This window comes from Cupressus sempervirens, chromosome 7, assembly GCF_028749045.1.
Source record: "Cupressus sempervirens isolate cs-2001-9-10 chromosome 7, ASM2874904v1, whole genome shotgun sequence".
NCBI classification, from domain to species: domain Eukaryota; kingdom Viridiplantae; phylum Streptophyta; class Pinopsida; order Cupressales; family Cupressaceae; genus Cupressus; species Cupressus sempervirens.
The window spans coordinates 870,902,416-870,920,658 of NC_143124.1; positions in this window are offsets into that span (position 1 = coordinate 870,902,416).

An 18,243-nucleotide genomic window follows, 5' to 3' on the forward strand; every position below is an offset into this window, starting at 1 on the left:
GTGAGAAAGGTCTGCAAACCTTAAAGAACAAAAACCTTGTTGATGGGTTGAATGACTGCAATCTTGATATTGATTTTTGTGAGCATTGTATCTATGGTAAACAAAACCATGTTTAGTTTTACTCAAGTTCTCATAAGTCCTCATGTATTTTGGATCTAATCCATTTGGATGTATTTGGACCAGTTGATGTTCCTTCTATTGGTAGATCATTTATTATGTTTCTTTCATTGATGATTTCAGTAGAAGAACATGGGTTTATTTTCTTAGAAGTAAAGCTGAAGTTTTCAATCTTTTCAAAGAATTTAAGGCAATGGTTGAGTTGTAGACTAGAAAGAAGATAAAGTGTTTGAGAACTAATACTAGTGGTGAATATTGCTCAATTTTTTTGACACATTTTGTAAAGATTGTGGTATTAAAAGAGAGAAGACAACTCCATATTCTCCAGAGAAAAATGGAGTTGCAGAAAGAATGAATAGGGCCTTGATGGAGAAGGCTAGGAGTATGATGAGTAGAGTTGGATTGGAACATAAGTTTTGGGCTGAAGTTGTAGCCATTTCCTCCTACCTGATAAATAGGTCTCCTACATCAGCTCTTATTGATAAGACACCAAAGGAAGTGTGGTTGGGCCATAAGCCTTCACTTAGACATTTGAGAGTTTTTCATTGTGATGCATATGCTTGTAGACACTTAAATTTGATTACATAAATAGGTAATATTATTTAGTCATCTCCTAAGACATTACTAATTAAATATTTATTATTTAATTATTTAATTGCCATTCCCTAGTTAATTAATTAATTAAATTAACTGTAGTCAAATTTATAAAATCAAATGATAACCGAAAATCAATTTATCAATTAAATCCCTATTCCTCTATTAAATTAAATAAATTCCCAAACCTATTTAACTTAATCCCATATCCTCATTTTATTAAATAAATAATTTAGTAAAATATCCAAACCCCTAACACATCCCTAAGACCTACCTTTATCCCTAATCCAACCCATTCCCCATACTAACCTCACTTAGCCTCCTAACTAACCCATCCCATCAAGCTAAGCCACTTGCCCCCTAACCCCCTTCCTAAGCTAATCCTAATCCCCCTCCTAAACATGTGCACAACTTTAAGCAAGGGTTAAGATTTACTAACCCAAGCCAAAGTCAACAATCTCACCCTCACTCTCACCCTCAAGCATATATGGCTCTTACACAAGCATTAAAAGCTCTTACAAAGCTCTTACAAAGCATTTATGAAGTCCTTATCTCTTGAGCCTCCTTTGTTGACTATTCATCTTTTCCTTCCCTCCATCCAATCAGCTTGTGCCATGTGTCACCTCCTAATTGGCTCCAAACTAGCACAATCCATGTGCTTCCTTTTAGGACATCATAGCCCTCCATAAGATTTTCCCAATCCTTGCATCCCAACCATTCATCCCTCTACCCCTTAGCCTATAAATTAAACCCTCTCCCTTCACAAATATAATCCACTTTTCATGCAAAGTTATAATGTTATTTTGAGAGCCTAGAAACTACCAAAATACCATCATAATGTTGAAATCCCTCCATACCTCCATTGTTGAAACTCTCATCAATACACACACTTGATAATCACCCATCCACTTGAAGCTTGAGAATACATCTCCATCCATCAGGGACATATCCACTTCATCATGCATTATACCATAAGGAGCCTACCATTCTTGGTTTTCCCTCTTTCTTGGTGATAACCTTGGACCTATCATAAGTGTTAACTATTTAGTTGTGTGAACACTTTCGTTATTAGTTAGTATTCCATATTGCACTACTAGATTAGGTGATACAATGTTCATGTGCCAAAGGAGAAGTGGAAAAATTAGACAACAAAGCTATCAAATGTATCTTCAACAGATATAGTTATGGTGTGAAAGGATACAAGCTTTCGGATCCTATTACACAAAAGGTATTTTACTCCAGAAGTGTTATTTTTAGAGAAATTGAGCCTTCTTCTATTATAGTGCAACTAGAATAGATAAAATAAAATAAAGATGTGATTCAACTTCCTATTACACCTGAGAAAGTTGAATCGAGGCCCTTAGAAAGACAAGTTGTTGAAGAGAGCTCTACAAGTTCTAAATCATCATAGGAAGAGGGAGAACCTGATCATGAACCTAAATCTGAACTAGATCTTGTTCGAAGGTCTAGTAGATAGAGGAAAGCACCAGAAAGGTATGGATATTCTCTTGATGATTGGATGTTTAAATTTTCTTTGAATGCTAATATTGATGAACCAAACTTTATAGAAGAGGCTCTTGGTAGCTATGGAAGAAGTGATGGTAGCTCTTAAGAGGAATGACACATGAGACCTTGTACCATTTCCTAAAGGACAGGAACCTATTGGTTTTAAATGGATGTTCAAAAGGAAGATGGGTTTAGATGGAAGCATTGAAAAGTATAAAGCACGATTGGTTGCAAAAGGTTACTACAAAGTTGCAAGAATTGATTATGGTGAATATTTTTCTCCTATAGCAAAAATGACATCCATCCAATTTTTACTTTCTATTGCAGCAACTTATGATCTAGAAGTTGAGCAGATGGATGTGAAGATAGCTTTCCTTCACAGAGATTTGGAGGAATAAATTTATATGACACAACTAGAGCACTTTGTGGTGAAAGGTAATGTTGGAAATATAGATGGAGTAACTGAGGTGGGGACAGAGGGGGGTGAATCAGTTACCACAAAAAAAATCCACATATCCCTTAGATCTGATAAACTAGTTACTGTTGTCACTCGGTAAACATACAGAAAAATGTTGTAGCTTGGTAGATGTAGTGTATGTTAACTTATTACTAATATTTAAACTTTCATAGTGATTAACATGCAAACATAAAATAAATAACATGAACACATGAGACAGCCGATTTAACGTAGAGACCCAATATGGGAAAAACTACCAAGTAACTAGCTAGTGATTTTCACTCTTCTGAAGTGAGCCCTATTAGGAGCCAACCTAGTAAAAGGTTACAATACACATTGTTAGATGTGACCTTGTTAGAGGATTTAATCATCCAGTTAGGAGTGGCCTTGCTAGAGGTTTTTAAAAAAATTCAATAGAACTATCACCTTGTTAGAGGATTTACAAATGGCTATTAAACAAACTCTACAAAGAGATTTTTGAATAACTGCTACAATGGTGAGAAAGTAACAATCAAGTGACTTGAATGAGATACAACTAAATTGCTAATATAGATCTCTGTTCTACTTCAATAGATCCTTCCTAATCAAATATAACTTTGCTGCTCCTCAAGGATATCTGACCATCCTTCAAAGTTTTCTCACACTTTCTTCTTCAATCAATACACTTGCATGCTCGCTCATTCATACATTTGAATTCTCAATTTGACCTTTCATATATACCTTTCAGATTATAAAATCAGCCCAATTACAACTTACAATTACTAATAATCATTACCTCAGTCGGCTAAAAACATTACTTCAAATAATTAGACTTTATTTCTCAGAATAACAAAATCCTTCATTAGCTGACCCTGCTCGGTAAACACTACTACAAATGATTTCCTGTGTTATCCTTCATTAACAATGTAAGCTCAGTTAACACTGATTTCCACCACAAAATCCTTTAATGCCCGAGTGAGCTTGGTAAAAAGTGTCTATGCAGATTTATGTTCACGAATGCTTGGTAGACTCTAAAATTTTCTTTGATGACCAATTGAGCTTGGTAGACACTAACAATTTCCTTGCTCACCAATTGAACTTAGTAAACACTCATTGATAACTGATATTACATTTGTGTAACATCAAAGACAACACACAATTGGACAATTGTATCCAACAATCTCCCTCTTTGGCATTGATGGAAACACAACATGTCATAGCATAATGAAATTTGAAAACAAGTCTTGTCTTGATAAAAAATTTCTCCCTCTTAGATTTTATGCTACAAACTTCACTAATGCAGTAATCTTCCTCTGTGAAGGAATTACAAAGCTTCTTCTCCAAACAACAAACTCTCCCTTAATTCAAATTTTAGAAAGATATGATGATAAATTCTCCCTCTTTGACAAAAAAATGCCAAAGAAAACACATACCAAATGAGTAACAATGTACTTTAAGTATTGATTCATATGTAGTGTTCCCATGACTATTCTGCATCAACTGATAGGTCTTCAACTTGGTTCCTATTGATGCATCTCTAAAACTTTATTTTAGTGAGCTTCAGATAGGGGAATGACCCCTAACTTACCTCTTAGATACAAGAATGCATCCTTAGGTAATGGCTTGGTGAATATGTCAGCAATTTTTTCTTTTGTATGGACATGTTCCAATTTGATCTCCTTATCCTGCACCAATTCTCTAAAAAAGTGGTACTTTATAGCAATGTGCTTGGCTTTGGAATGCATCACTAGATTTTTAGATATGTTAATTGCACTTGTATTATCATAAAACATAACAACTGGTTCTTTGATCTCAACCTTCATGCCTTCCAACAACTGTTTAAACTAAACAATAGTAGAACAATTCACTATTGCTACAACATACTTTGCTTCTGTTATGGATTGGGATGTGCAATTTTGTTTTTTGCTTGTCCATGATACCAACCTCTTTCTTAGAAAGAATGCTCCACCACTTGTACTCTTTTTGTCATCCATATTTCCAGCTCAATCAACATCAGTGAACACTTTTAAGTCCAAATTTCCTCCAAGTTTATACCACAAGCCATAATCTTCAGTGCCTTTCAAGTATCTCAAGATCCTTTTGATTGTGATCATGTGATTTTCTCTGGGTATTGCTAAAAATCTTGCCACTATACCAACTCCAAGAGAAATATTATGCCTGGTATGAACTACATATTGCAATTTTCCAATCATTGATCTATATAAGGTTTGATCTACCTCTTTTGATTCATCATCTTTGGCAAGCTTTAGTCTAGTACACATGGGAGTTCCAACTGGCTTACAATCTTCCATACCAAATTTCTTGAGTATCTCCTTGATGTGTTTAGATTGAGTAATGTAGATACCATTCTTGCTTTGTTGAATCTAAAGACCAAAAAAGAACTTAATCTCACCATACATAGAAATTTCAAATTCTTTTTTCATTTTCTCTTAAAAATCTTTGCATAGATCATCATTTCCTATAAACAAAGTGTTATCCACAAATATTTATGCCAAAACAATCTTATTATCTAGTCATTCTTTGATGTACAAGCTACTATTATCATTAGTTCTCTAGAAACCAATCTGAATTAGGTAGTTATGCAATCTCTGATACCATGCTCTAGGGGCTTATTTCAGACCATACAATGCTTTGTGTAATTTGTAGACCAAGTTCTTTTTTTCTAGATCAAAAAAGCCTTCATGTTGCTCAATGTAGACTTCTTCATCAAGTATACCATTGAGAAATGCAGATTTGACATCCATCTAATATACCTTAATTCCTTTATATGCTACATATGCTAGTAAGGTCCTAACACCTTCCAATCTTGCAACAGGAGCAAAAGTCTCTCCATAATCAATTCCTTCTTCCTAAGAGTAGCCTTTGCATACCAATCTAGCTTTTTTTCTTGATACCTTACCATCTTCATTCAACTTATTCCTAAATACCTATTTTGTTCCAGTCATATTTTTATCTTTAGGTCTAGGTACAAGAGTCTAGGTTTTGTTCTTCCCTATTTTTTCTATCTCTTCATTCATAGCCTCAATCCAAATTTCATTCTCCAATGCATCTTTGACATTTCTAGGTTCAAAATTAGCAAGTAAACAAGTACCTTTTAGCTTACTTCTTGTCATAGTACCTTCAGATTTCTCTTCAATAATCTAATCTGGTGCATGATGTCCCTTGACATACTTGGTTGATATAGGTTCCTTTCCTCTTGAATGAATTGCATTTTCATCCTTTTGCACTTCAACTTTATGTTCTGGCTACTTTGACTCAGTAGGCATTGACTCGGTAGCTTCGGAATGTGACTTGAGTTCCTGCAACTTGATGACTGAAGACTCAAGAGTAGAAGTCTCTTGATTGATAGATGTATCTAGCACTATATCAGGTTCAATGAAAAAAAATCTCCTATAATCTTCTGGTTCCTTTTTGTTTTCTTCTTCAGTCCTTTTTGCAAACTCATCAACTTTCACATGTGCACTTTCTACGATTTTGTGAGTGGACAAATTCAAACATCTATATGCCTTACTTCTGCAAGAATATCCTAAAAATATACCTTCATCATCATTCACATAAAATTTTCCTTTTCTAGATTCTTTCAAGATATAACATTTACTTCCAAAGACTTTTAGGTAACTTATATTGGGTTTATAGCCATACCATAATTCATAGGGGGTTTTGAATGAGTCCTTCTTCAACTATACTTGATTCAAGGTATGAACTACAGTGCTGATAACTTCCTTCTAGTATTTGATAGCAATTTTTTTTTCAATCATTAGAGTCCTTGCACAAACCATGATGGATCTATTCCTCCTTTTAGCTATTCCATTCTATACCTGCCTTTTGATTCCTCTTTCAATACAAAAGTTATAGAATTCATTGAAAATGAACTCACCACCTCTGTCTAATCTCAAGAATTTTAGTCTTTTCCTTGTTTCCTTCTCTACTCTAGCCAAATACCATTTGAACTTCTCAAATGCTTCTGACTTCTCTCTTAGATACATAATAGTCATCATTCTAGAGTAGTCACCAACAAAAGGAACGAAGAACTTTTCTCCAGTATAGCTCTCAATTCCAATAGGTCCACACAAACCAATATGCACAATTTTTAAAATATCTTTAGACTGATAGTTTTTACTTTTAAAACTAGCCTTTCCCATCTTACCAATCTGAAAATTCTTGCATCGACCAACATCAGGTTTCTTTATACTAGGAATGCCTCTTACTTTCTTGATTTTTCTTATCTTTACCATGTTATCAAAATTCACATGACATAACCTTTTGTGCCATAGCCAACTTTCTTCAACTTGAGCAATAAAACATGAGCACTCAACAAGATCAACATAAAACAAGTTACCTTTTATTTGTTTGCTTGATCCTATCAGCTTTCCTTTGTCATCTAGCAATCTTGCCTTTCCATGCATGAATTATACCTTGAATCCAATATTGATTAGCTATGATACACTCAATAGATTATGTTTTAGTCCTTCAATCCAATAGGCATTATCACATACAAGTTCTTTGGTTAATGAGATTCTGCCTCTTCCTTTTATATGAATTAAAAAATTCTCTTCAACTTTGATGTTTTGTCTCTATATCTTTTCCTCTGTGTCTTTCCATCAAGATACCTAATAGGTTTATTATAAGGTTTATTTGGTTATTTGGTTTTCTTTCTTATTCATGGGTATTGCTTTAAAAATTAAATCAAGAGACCAAGAGTACAAGGACCCAACAAATGATCTAATAAAGAATTGAAAACCATTTATTTGCAATATATGTGGACTCATACATGGTACATGGTTATTTGAATGCATTTCCTATTTTTCTATTAATTCAGAAGTAAGTTTCTTTGGAAGAGAAGATGCAATCCAAATTAGCTTTTATGTGTATTATAAAATGTTACAAATTTGATAAGTCTTCATAACATGTGCTAATTAAATAATCTATCCTCTTACTAATGGTGTTTGGAAAAATGCCATTCAAACTATAGTAATTGGGCTATATTTGAAACCTCTAATGATGTCTTCAAAGACTTTTAAAAATATTAAATACATATTGTAATAGGATCATTGGGAAGGTTGTCAGTATTAGAGGATGGAAGAATTTCCATTATTTCAAATTAGGTTATCTCAAATTTTTTTCATTCTTCTAGATCTTTTTTAATGTGGCAATTTTTGAAGAATACGTGTAATATGACGATTGATTTTAGAGATAAGTTCAAGATTATTGGTGTTGAGCCTTGAAAAAGAAACATTTTGAATTCTTCTATGTTGAATTCTTCTTTCTAACTTGACTTCTTTCTATAATAATTTTTAAAACTATATGATCTAGGGAAATATATGTAGAATTGTTTGTTATTTTATAACATTATATTCTTTATAATTAATTTTTTTCAATTTCATTTAATTTTAAGATATTTATTATATCAATGGCATTTAGTGTTAAATATAAATATCATATTGTAGAAGCTTTAGAGAACTCGAGAAAGGCTCCTCTGCCACTTAAATGTATTGGACCCTAAACAATTTGTCCCAATTTTTTACTCCTCTTTTCCCTAGGTTTGATTATGTACCACCCTCCCCTATGGTGGATTTAAGGTACCTAGATCATCCCCATGTGTCTAGAGAGCCATAGCTTGGTCTAGTTTAGAAGAAAAATAGATGGCTTGATTAATTTGGACAATCTAGCCCTCCACTTTGTAGAGATGGCCTCATGTTATACTAGGTTGAAAGTGTTGGCTAGGTGGGTCCTTTTTCAAATCCATATAGCCCTTAGAAAGATTAACAAATTGGAGGAAATTGTTGAAGCAAAGAGAAAGTATGTCAATTGGACATCTAGCCCCAAGGATGAGGTCTAGTGGGAAGTGGGCCAACAATTGGGAGATAAGATCAATAGATGGGAGAAGTTGGAGAGAAAATTAATAATCAAGCCTCTTAGAGATTTCAATCCGAGGCAATGATGTAAGGGGAAATCAAGAGTTTGAAGGTACAACTGGAGGAGAGAGCAACAAATAGGAAATTAAAGGAGGACGCTCTAAGAAAGGAGGAAGGCTAGTTGGAGACCTCCTAGAGTTTTAGTGAGTTCAAATTTTCTTGCCCTAAGTTATCCTTGCTGGACCAACTCAAGGAGCTACAAAAATAATGGTTAGTCCTTGCACTAGTGCCTACTAATGGATTTGGGTTCCTTTGATTTGTTGTGTTGGTTCTTGATGTTGTACATTTTGCTACTATGTGGTTGTTGGGGGTGGGTGAGGTGGTTGGATGAGATTGCTGGTTTGGTCTACCATGGTCTTATTGGTTAGAAAGTTTTTGGTTTTCATGCTTTATGTTGGTGGTGGCTTAGCCTAATTGAAAAATATTTTTGATGGCTGGGATTTTTGTTTTGAACCATCATGGTTTGGTTTAAAGTTTTTGGTTGTGTTCAGTTATAGATGTTGGGTCTAGTTATGATCATTTATTGGTAGGGTCACTATTCATGATCCTTTGGGCTATCTTTTTAAGACTTGATGTTAATTTATGTTATGGGTTTGGGCCATTCCCGTTTTAATTAATTAGAACTTTTAGTTTTAAATATTGAGAGAAATGGTGAACAACTTGATAATAATATTTGATGATTTGTAAACCTTTTATAGAAGGGAAACTTGGGTTCTTAACTAAATATATGTCAACAAACCAAATTAAATAATAATTTATTTACAAGTGAAGTTTGGTGTAGGAGAAAATATTGAACCACATAGGTCCCCACTAAAATTTTTATTTACAGGAGTAAAAGTTTTGTTTTTGAGCTCTCAATCCTCAATTCTCAAATTATGTAGTCTTGAATTATTGGAGAACAATCCCAAATAGCTATAATAGAAAATTATAGTTCTTTGATGACCATGGAAGTGTATAGTTCTTCATTATATATTCTAGAACTCATTTAATAAACTTGAACTTATCTCAAAAATCATTTGACTAATATTCATGAAGATTATTAGTGTTGGTCGTACTGGTCTTACTTTAGATGATTAGTATGATCCATTTGATTTCTAAAATAAATCAATAAATTGGAAATGAAATATCTCATATATATATTCTAAACAATAACAAGTATTGAAGTTGTACCCAGAGCTAGTTTATTGATACCTCATCTCATTTTAGTCAATTCTTCCCATATTCTCCCTTAGCCACCTTGAATGTCTGGATTCTTTCTCTAAGATCTTTTGCAAAAGGCCATGTACCTCGTCCAGTATACAAATGTTGAAAATGGTTGGTTTCCCTTAAGCCAAACACCCACCTATCCGCCTAACACATTAAACTGGTAGGTGAGTTTGAAATCTAAAAAGAGAGGGAAAGTTTTTGTGACAAGTAAAGGGAATGCAATCTCTTTCATTCAATGAGTAGGAAGTCAAAAGAATAGAAGAAGAGTAGAAGGAATAGCAGAGAGTTCAGAGAGAAGAAGGTATAGCAGAGGATTAGAGTTTCAACAACAGAGGATTAGTTCTCCTTGTTTTCTGTAAGTTCATTTTGATCATCCTGTAAAGCAATGATTCTTCCAAGAATTATAATATGCAACCTAGATGTGTTGTAAGTTTATATTTCAAATAGTAGTTTTAAGGTTAAAGTATTTTTCTTCTAGTTGAAGCCCTATGCTCCTAGATTTGTATTTAGTTGAATCGGTTTATGAATAGAAAGCAAGAAAAAAAACATATTAGTAGATCCAGTTGTTTTGGCTCATTGTTGTCTCCTTTCTACTCATTATGCATGGTGCTTAGTATTTGAGAAATTTAGAGTTCCATGTTCTCTATTATCAGTTTTGTGTTTTAATGGTGGAATAGACCAGACAACAAGTTTGTTATTAACTTGCTCAGTTCCCTTGTTAACTAAGTCCTCCTAGTGTTAACTTGGTCAACACATGTTTGTGTTGTGTCTATCAAGCCACAACTAAGTCCACTAAGTACCTCCTTTGTGCTTACTGAAGCTCACTTAGTTTCTACTCATACGGAGCTCACTCGGTCTCTCCCTTGCCGAGTCGACCGAGCTCATGACTTGGTTCCTTCGTTCACCGAGCATTGTTGCCGAGCTCCATCTCCCTTTGGTGACCAAGTCACTCGGTATCTATTATCATTGAGCAAACCTCCACTCAGCTCCTTATTGTGCCAAGCTCACTCGGTGCCCACTGCCTATCACTCCACATCCACTATTGCCGACCAAATGTTTAAGTTGTGAAGTTTTATTTCTCACAAGAAATAGGCTTTTGAAATGCTCCTACAAAGCAAGATCTGCTAATTGGCCTTCTAAGGAAAACACGTTCCATAAGGGAGATGGACCCAGATCTGCTCGGTAAAAATTCCATATTGGAGTTTCTGAGTTGAAAATATATAAAACTTGATGGAATTTTTCGAATGGTTTACAAAAAAGGTAAAATTTTGTACAGTTTCTAATAAATAAGAAAATAGATATTAAAATCTTGTAGAGCTTTTGAGTTAGACAACAAAAAGGATAACATAGCATAGAATTTCTGAAGAGGACAAGAAAATAGATAGAATTCTATGGAATTCTCGAATAGTACAAGAAAATAGAAAAAAGTCTTTGGAGCGGCAAAATAAAATAAATTCTAAGGATTTGTGAGTGGCCTAAGATAAAAGTAAGATTTTATGGCATTCCTGAGCAGCACAAGAAATAGATGGGTTTCTGGTTGGGTTTCCTCAGAGTAAAGATTACCACCAAAGTGTCTTTTTGAGGGAAAAGCAGCACTCGATGAAAGATGTACCAGAATTGGGGTCTCAGGGAAAAACATAGCAATCAGAGGAAAAGAAATAGGCCGAAAATAAAATATTATTTTAAAACATTGATTGAGCGGGTGAATTTGCAAGCTACGACACCAGTCTTTTGTCGTATGTCTGAAAGATAGAATGGAAGCACATGAAAAGGGGCAAACGTTGTAATCTTAATTGGAATATATAATAATCCGTTGCTTCTTCAAGCTAGAGTAGTAGAAAAATTAAACAGCCCATAGAAAATGTATGAAAGAAAATTATGTATAAAAATAATAATATTTATTTTCATATTCTTCCTCTCTATTCAAAATCATATATAATATCTGTAAACAATGACTCGAGCGACGTATATTGAGAGCGAGTAGAATACAGTGACAACACCCATTACAGAAGCTTTTGTTTTACGTTATTGGGGATACGTATGTCCATACTATATTTTACCTTTGTTTACGTATTATATAAACCAACACACTAGATTCTTTTGTTTTCTCTATATGGTCTTAATAAACAACATTTTGTTAAGGTCAATACGTATTTTAAAAGGTTGTATGACATAATCTAGGTAGGTGGATGTTAATATCCTAGTATTATATATATTGTATTTAATATTTTAAAAAATTATATTAATTATTTATAATGATTTTTCTTCTTGTATTGTAATAGGAGAAAGATTCTGGTTATCTACCTTATTTTAAATGCTATATTAGATTTTGACAAAACAAAAAATTAGGTTTTTTTATATATTATTAAATTATTATTTTTTTCACTTTTAGATAGTAACAACACATACAAGAAGATTCATCTTGTCTTCAAGATTAACTAAGTAGTTATTGACAAGTGACATCCAATATCTATGCATAAATGTCGTTATAACTATGGACTTATATGGTTAAAGAAGTATACACGATATAATTCCTCTTATTTGGTGGCTGAGTTGAATAACCTTTTTTTCCTTCCTATTTCATCTATGATAGAATAGGTGCATACCCCCAATGTTTTTTTATTAAAAGGCAGGAATGATAGGCCCCTAAAACTTGTTATAGTGAAAAGTTTCTTATAACAACATTACAGCAAACAAGAAACTTAGCAAAGGAGGTATGTCTCCAAGTAATAGGTGTGTACGCCCAATGTTACTCCTAAAGACTCCCCTATTTCTAGTATGTGTATCTTCCCTAACGAAAAGGCTAAGCATAATAAAGAGGACCTCTCTAAATAGGAAAAAAAATTGGTGGAGGTCTCTCAGGATTCTACTATGAGTTCTTTGTAGGCTACAAAGTTTGCTTGGATTCTTGAATACTCCACCCATTTTAATAATCCTAATTCCCATGGGTCTTCTTGTTTTTCTCTCTCCCCTAAATTGATTTGAGGTACCTTGGAGATCCCCAAGTATCTTGGAAAAAAATAGATTGGTCTTCTTAAAAAAGGGAGGACAACTCCATGGGCCTAGATATTCATACCATACACTCAAATGAGTTGGCTATTTTGTAGAACATGCTCATAGGAAAATCAATAAGTTGGAAGCTACTATGAAAGAAGAAAGGAATGTGGAAGATTGGAAAACTTGTAGGAGAGACAAAGCTTGGTGGGAAATGGGGAGTGATTTGGATGAAAATTAGCATACTTGGGCATAGCTAGAGGAGAAAGTGTCAGCAATTTTTAATAAGGTGCCTTCAGAGTAGGAGAATAATGAAATTCTTAAGACCTTCGGCTCAATGATAAATGTCATGAAAAAATTTGGTAACCAACTTAAGGAGTTGGCCTCCCAACACAGTGTTGTTCACATTAATATGGAGTATGCCATTACTGCTATCAAAATGGAGTTGGAGGATAGGAAAACAACAAAGAAAAGAAGGGAGGAGGCTCTAAGCAAGGAGGAATCCTAGGTGCATGCCTCTCAGGGGATGATGAGGCTACTTCATTTTTCTCACTCAATTAGTCCTTGGTGGACCAGCTCAAGGACCTACAAAAGTAGCTGGGTGGTCGGTGTTGCATGTTTGGTTGTTGGCTTTTGATGTTTGTTAGCTTTTGTTTCAATTTAGGTGTTGGTGATTTGGTACTATTGTTTCAATTTTTTATGGTTTCTACTTGTTGGTTAGTTATTTGTGGTGGTTGGTTGTTGCTAAGAATTTTTTTTTGGCCTTACCAACCTATTACTTTATCCTATTTTTGTCTTGTTGGTTTAGTGTTTTTTGTTATGTTTTTCTTTACTAAGGTGTCACTACTTATGACCACATCTCTTCATCTAAGGACTTTATGTTACTTTTCTAAGGGTTTGGGCCCTATCCTGCTTTACTTAATCATAACTATGGACTTATACTACCAAAAAAAATGCTTAGAGTAATAACTTAGATATCTATTTAAGCCATAAAATTATAGTGGTCATTTGGTTATATTAAAATTCCTTTTTAATATATTAAATTTACAGTATGGTACTCATGTATCCTAACCACCGTGTGTTAACTACTATTAGCATGATTCACATCTTCATAATAAACCTGGTTATATTCATTAAGGTCCAATTAGGGAATTATTTTCACATTTTTAAATCATTTTTCATAACTTCCTTCAACCACTTACAACCTTTGTTGTGTGATATGCATATGACGTGCTCTTCATGGTTTTAAGTAGTTTGTCACACAATCATTTTTCCTATTAATTTGTAGATAATTGTAGATAATTGTACTTATTGTTCCCTTTTCACCTATTTATTATATAACTCTATTTTCACCTACTTATTTCTAACTTGCAACATTCATTCTAGTGAATTTATTCTATTCCAATAATGGTATGTTTCTCTCATCATTATTTTTTGCTACTTTGAATACTTTTTTTCCCACATGAACTTTCATATATATGGATTAGACTATTTTAAGTATATTGTGGGTTTCTTTAACTGAACCTACCTCCATGTCCATGTTGGGGTTTTAATTTTTTTATTATTAGAAACTATCCATGTCCATTTTAATGTTTTTATTATATTCTATTTATTAAACAAGTTATCAGAACCCCCATAACTCCTTCAAAATGGACAAATCTAAGAAAATTACTAGACTCAATACTAAATGGTCTACCCCTCAAGCTCCTTGGTTGAAGCTTAAGTCCAATGATGTTTCCTATTGAGAAAACATGTATCTCAACCTTGCAAAATTTTGTAGATAGTTCTAAAATTTAATTGTGAAGTTTTCCAGATATCAATTCCTTGGAAGAGGTAAAATTAACTTTCAAAAGATAAGGTAAGCTCAATAAGATGGTGTACAAAATGGGGGGTATAAGTGGACAATTTTTTTTTAAATAAGGCAAACCTAAACTTAGATGAGATGTTTGAGGTTTATCTACTCAAAATGATAAAATATGTAAATAATATAAATAATAATACATTAAATCTACATTTTAAACTAGACTAGAGTTTTTACAAAATGGATAAGTTTATGTGGGTTAAACCTTCTGCACATGAAAAATAGTTCCTGATTCTTTTAGAAAACATAACATAGTTTTATTTGTGAGTAACACAAAAGACATAGTTATATTCAGTATTTTGTAAATCAGTAAGAAGATAGTTAAGAGTGATATTTATAATTTGTCTATATTTTATAAATTTTCTTATAACTATTTTGTTTTTTATGAATTATGAAGTGACTACATCCTGAAAATTTGGTACTTGTTAGTGTGTAGGGCGCATCTTGCATCAAAATAATTGAAAATAAAACAATTTTTTTTATATGTATAGAATGAAGTTTAAAACCATATAATTTATTTTATTTTACATTTGGTTAAGTATATAAGAAGTTATTAAAAAAAAAATAGACATGTGCTTGTGAGGACTGGGAAGACAGTGGTAAAACCAATTGAAGTTTCCAATGTTAATGTTGTCCAAAAAATGAATAAATTATATGGTTAGAAAGCTAAGAGGACATGTGAGATTATGATGGTAATTCCAGAGATACCCACTTTATCATTTAAAACCCTAATGAATGTAATTACAAGAATTCATCTTAGAAGATGAAAAAATGTCTAAATGAATAAAATTGGAGGAAAAATGAGCCCCCAATTATTACCAAGGCATGACTTTATCATGTTTTTCATGAATAGATTTATGTTTTCATGTTTAGAAAAGTGGATCAAGTTATTATGCTAGACAAAACCCGATCGGGTTATGATTAACTGAATTATGAATATTGCATTCATATAAACTGATCCAATTACACAATGACAGAAATGACTCGATCAAATTATCTACGATCTTAGGTTAATTTTTTTAATTTTATTTTATATGTATATAAGTAACTTGTAATATAAATAAACTTTTTTAATTTTATTTTTAGTATATATAATTATATTTTCTCTCTCTCTCTCTCTCTGTGTGTGTGTGTGTGTGTGTGTGTGTGTGTGTGTGTGTGTGTGTGTGTGTGTTTGTTGTGTGTGTGTGTGTGTGTGTGATACATAACACCCACTCCCTCTAACATGTAACCCTTCCCTCTCCAAGCTAATCCCTAACCCTCTATAACTCTCCCCACCTTTCACCCATAACCCCTATCCCTTCTAGCTAACCTTAACCCTTTTTCTCTTGATCCAATGAAACCCTTAACCCTTCCATTTCTCTATCTAACTCATAATCCCCTCTCTCTAACTCCTAATCCAACCTCTTTCTCACTAACCCCTAACCCCCCCCCCCCCCCTCTCTCTCTCTCTCTCCCCCCCCCCCCCCCCCCCCCCCCCATCTCTCTCTCTATAGTGCCTACCCCTAGTTTTCATTTTTTTTCATTGCCAAACTCTTTTAGGCCAATTTCATGGTTATAATTAGTAGCATCATTTTGAGATTATCAAAAAAAAATTCACATTCAATTGATTATATGATGAGATTACTTGGTACTCTATACTTTATGTATGCATGATTATTATTATAGTGTTTTTTCAGTTATTGATGATAATTAGTTAGATGGATTATCATATGTGTTTTCTTATGGATACTTACCCCATATTGCATGTGTGTGTGTGTGTGTGTGTGTGTGTGTGTGTGTGTGTGTGTGTGTGTGTGTGTGTTTTCTTTATGTATGGCATTTCTGATGTGGTTAAGGAAGGGAGTCATAGTCACCTACTAGTTGGGATCTACATCATGCACCACTTCCTTCCATTGATTGTTTAGCTTAGAATATTATATTTGTACATGCGTGGATTTTATGTAGGTTGCAAGTACTAGGTATCAACTTCCCTAAATTGCCAAGATGAGTGTACCCTATCACATTATCTCAGTCGTAAGAGAGGGGATATAAATTCTTGAGTCCAAATCTCAAACCTTTAAGCCATTTGTCCTAGAAAATTAGGACAAGTATCTGAGTTGTTTACCCTCCAAATGTGTCGAATCATGTTAGTTCATGATTATAACCTTTTAGTTTGATCTTTTATGTGTCTTTCTATGATGGGTTTTCGTATTTTACTTTATGAGTCTTTGATGAATTTTCTATTAATTAAGTCTAATTAGAAGATTAAATTAATGATTTATTTTAATGGATTATTATTATGATATTTTAGTTAATTAATTAGGAAATTGATTAAATAAAAAGAATTAAATTTGAAGATAAAAGTTATAAGAATAAATTTAGAATGTGATAATATTTATTTAATTTAATAATAATATATTTAGATTTCATTTTAAAATAAATGCTAAATAATATTATTGTTTAATTTAATAAATATTTTATTAATTAAAAGTTCAAAAATAAATTAAAAAGTGATAAGAAATTAATTAAAAGTTTTATGATTACATGATGCATGCATGAGATTAAATTTAATAAAATTAATTAAAAGAGAATTCAAGTGAAAATTAAATAAAGTTATTTAATAATTCAATAAACATGCATGGAAAAGGAAAAAGAAAAGATAAAGGAAAGATAAATAAAAGTTAATAAAGTGTTGAAGTCTGGTGAGCAGAGAGTTCTCTCAAGTGAACACACAATTAGTTCCCTAATTTTAGGAGAGAACTCCATATCACAATTTTGGGGGGGGGGGTTCATTTTTGGGGGACGACAAATTTTGGAAAGGAAAATTTATAGAGGAGAGAGGGTTCTTGATGAAAGAAAGTTCTCTCACAAATCTTTTGGAGGTTGGTATTAGCATCAGGTTTAGGTAGGGTCTTGTGTTTTGATCATTAAATGATTCATGTAATTTGGTATTCTTGTCAACATTGTGTTTGTGGAATCTATTTTCTAAGTTTCTTGTGTATGAATCTTTCTATCTTTTGTTCTACATCTTTTGATTCCTCGAATCAAATTCCTTTTGTATGCATAGAGTTCAATCATCGTTATAATCCTGGTCTAGTAAATCTTAGAAGTGAAGAATAAACAAGAAAGGGTTTTGGAAATAATATGGAATTTTTAAATCAAATATTTGAATGGTTGTTTGTATTCCTTCTATCAAACTAAAATGGCAATTGTTTATAATTATTATTATTATTATTATTATTATTATTATTATTATTATTATTATTATTATTATTATTATTATTATATGTTTATGAAATTTTAGGGGGGGTTGTTTTTAAAAAATTAAAATTAAAATTAAATTAAATTAAAATCTATATAAAAGAAAATTTAATAATGAGTGGTGGGTGGGGGCCACCACCTACCCACCCACCTTTCCTCTCGTTGGCTTTCCTTGCCGACGACGGCCTTACTACCATTGTCATTGCCTGTACTATTGTAGTAGCAATCTATTACGACAACACTACCATAGGCAGCTTATGTAATGGCCACACGAGCCTTAAACACATAAACTTTTATAAATTTTGTTTAAAAATTTTATTAAGTTTTTTAATAATAATACTTTATATATA